This window comes from Corvus brachyrhynchos, unplaced genomic scaffold (genome assembly GCF_000691975.1).
Source record: "Corvus brachyrhynchos isolate BGI_N302 unplaced genomic scaffold, ASM69197v1 scaffold48, whole genome shotgun sequence".
NCBI classification, from domain to species: Eukaryota; Metazoa; Chordata; class Aves; order Passeriformes; family Corvidae; genus Corvus; species Corvus brachyrhynchos.
In genome coordinates, this window is record NW_008240027.1 from 4078598 (window position 1) to 4081678 (window position 3081).

The window sequence follows — 3081 nt, forward strand, 5'->3', positions numbered from 1 at the left end:
GCTGCCTCCACCGCACAGGGGCCCTCCCATGCACACACAGTGACAGCCCCCCAGCACAGGGTCCCCCCAATAGATGCATCCCCCTCCTACAGGCATAGACACCGACAACCTCCCCTTGACTCAGGGTTCCCCTACGGTCACACCGAGATCCCACAAACATGCAGAGCTCCCTCCCCTGCCTCCCAGGACACACAGAGCCCCTTCCCCATGCACAACTGTAAATGCACACACACAACACCTGCTCACAGGGTGTATCCCCTCACAGCTGTTACCAGCGTGTGTCAACCTCCCTCCCATGGAAAGGTTGTGGCCCAAAGAGGGATTTCAAAGCCCCTGTGGGCCTTGACCTGCCCTCCCTTGTGACAAGGATGTAGGCAGACACTCCCCAAGAGCCTTTCACTCTGTGCCAGGGCCCAAGCAAAGAGGGTCACAGCCCACCCCAGCTAGGGCGCTGGGCACACAAGGAACAGCAGGAGATGCAGGGGTGATGGGATTCACCATCCTTGCCCCTCGGTGCCTGGGCACCCCATCCTAGGAGCTCTGGTGCTGCGGGGTGGCCAGGCTGTGCTGGGTGTGCAGTGGTGGCCGGGCAAGGCGCCATAGCGGTGCTGCTCTCTAATGGCCGTGACGAGAACACGCCTCGCTGCCACCCGAAACGGGTCATGCAAGGATGCTTGGCATCTCTCCCTCCCCGCGGGCCTGGGAGCTGGCAGAGGTGGCTGCAAACCCACAGCTCCCACGGGTCTGAAGCAGCACTGTTGCAAGAGCCCCTCAAGAGCAGATCCCGGTGCCCTTCCCTTGCTCCCACCACACACAGGGTGGCTGTTTGACCATCCCTTGCTCTGTGCCTCAGTTTCCCCCCACGGCACCTCAGGGCTCTCGCCACTGATGCTCACTGTGCTCCTGAATACGCTGAAGGTTTTGCATGAGCACCTCTGGCAAACAGTCCCGTTCTTCCCAGCATACCCCCTTTCACCCAGGGTACTGGAGATGAATTAACTCCCTATTTTTTTTCTGCAGAAAAACAGAGAAAACCCGCCTGAAGAGAAACAGGAAACGATACAGATCTGTCTGGTTTTTCTCTTGGGTTTCCAGCTTTTGTAGGGGAAGCGCACACAAATCCACTGCCCATCAGCAACCATGGCCCAGGAGCAGGCTGGGATGCTGCTGCCCTTGGGGGAGGCTGCCTGCTTCCATCACGGCCCCGGGGCTCCCTGGGGCACTGGTGGCATCACAGGTTTTCCGATGGAGGCCCCAGCTCGGGGCTGCCGGAGCTGAGTCAGCGTCAGCAGGCAATGTGTGGGTGGAGGCACCCAGGAGTGCAGGGAGGCCCCGGGGGACCTGTCTGGGGATGATGTGACAGACAGGGGCTGTCCCGGGATCCCCCGCAGAGGCACAGGGGGAACCTGTGGGGACTGGGAGCTGCCATCTCTGCTCCTACTCCCCACTGCCTCTGGGTGAGGTCTTGGGCAAGGGGCATGGATGGACCCCACAGCCCTTGTCCTGCCGTGGCTGAGGCACCTCCTCTCCAAGAGGGATGCAGCCTGGGAGCAGCCCGCTGCCACCTGCAGCTAGGGTCCCCTGTGATGCAGAGCATCTCAGTCACAGGTTTTTCCCATCACTGATCTGGGGCAGTGGGAGGAACTGTGGTTTAAGATCACCAGCCTGTTGGGCCTGGGGAAGGGGAGGTTCTGGGGTGAACTCCTGACTGCCTGCAGCTATTTAGGTGTAGTTACAGGAAAAGGGAGCCAGGCTCTTTGGGGAGGTGTACAGCTAAATCAGGACAGGCACCCAATGCAAGCTGCATCAAGGGAAATTCCATCTACATATTAGGAAACCTTTTTCCCCTGTGCATGTGGTAAAATACCACACGAGCCCAGCGAGGCTGTGGGATCTCTGTCCTCCATGATACTCAGCCCTGGCCTGGTCCCCCCACCCTCGCAGCATTCAGTGATGCTCAGCCACATCAGGAGCAGTGGAGCTGAACCCAGATGCCAGCTCACATCTGCATCAGGGCTGCCTTTCCAGGGCAGCTGCATGGCACTGCTGTGTGCCCTGCTGTGTGCCCTGCATGCAATGCCCAGGCTGCAAGAGCAACACCAGTGAAGCACTGGGGTGCAGACAAGCTCCCCAAGATTGGGGTGACAGTCCTGACCCCCCCCAGGAGTGGGGTTTTCCCATCCCTCAGCACAGCTCTGCAAGGCATGGGGTTGCAGCCACCAAGGAGGAGGATGGAGAGGGTGGTTGGTCCTTTGGGTGAGCTGGGGAAGAAGAACCAGCAACAGCAGAGGCCAAGGCACCCCAGGAATGGACAGGTTCCACGAGGCACCACAGCACTGCACATGGTCAGCCTAGGTCCCATCTTACCCACCTCCACCAGTACCAAAGCAAAGAGCTGTAGGTACAACTCCACTTGCCTCAGTTTACCCAATTCACCCTGCAGTGAGCACACATGCACTTTCAGGGTGTGGAAACAGAGCTCCCCTCTCCAGCACTGCTTTTCTGTGGGATATAGTGCTCGTGTCTGACTCTGTTCCTCCTTACTGGCCTGGGACTTATGTGGGATGGAAGGAATTCATAAGGGGTCCAGTGGTGGAGTGCGATGCTGGCCCTTTTTTGGTCCCCATCCAGCTGAATTATCCACTCTGCATCCTTTCCCCAGTGGAGCTGGCAGTTGCACTCAACCGTGCAGAGCCCTCTCCCCATCCCAGGAGAGAGACAAACTCAGCAGAGCCCAGCCCAGCCCCTCTCCAGGAGCTTGAGGGGGGCTGATGATGGAGTACGGAGGGGGCTGGAGGGACACATGGCTTCTGGCAGAGCAGAGCGGGTGGAGAGGGAGAAGTTGGGAAGGGACATTGTTTCTGGGGAATGGAGAGGGGAAGGATGATGAAAGGATGGGTGCTCTGGCTTATGGAGGAGGGGCAGAATAAGGGGGGACACCAAATTGATTGACTGCAGGGGAGCTGGGTCAAACGTAATTTGGGGGTGCCGCTGCACAGTGTGGCTGGAGGGTCCGTGGCTGGCGGGACCCCTGCGAGGGGACTGGGCACGGGGGGCTGAAGGGCGACCATGGGCCGGGCC

General features: G+C 59.5%; 2 protein-coding genes across 2 annotated transcripts in view; one reads left to right on the top strand and one right to left on the bottom strand.

Annotated features, from left to right (window-relative positions):
• The window catches only part of BTBD19 (BTB domain containing 19), a 22642-nt gene that overhangs the window by 19100 nt on the left and 461 nt on the right, over positions 1-3081 (bottom strand). The window lies entirely within an intron of this gene.
• The window catches only part of LOC108448980 (leucine-rich repeat-containing protein 3B-like), a 6429-nt gene that overhangs the window by 1137 nt on the left and 2211 nt on the right, over positions 1-3081 (top strand). The window lies entirely within an intron of this gene.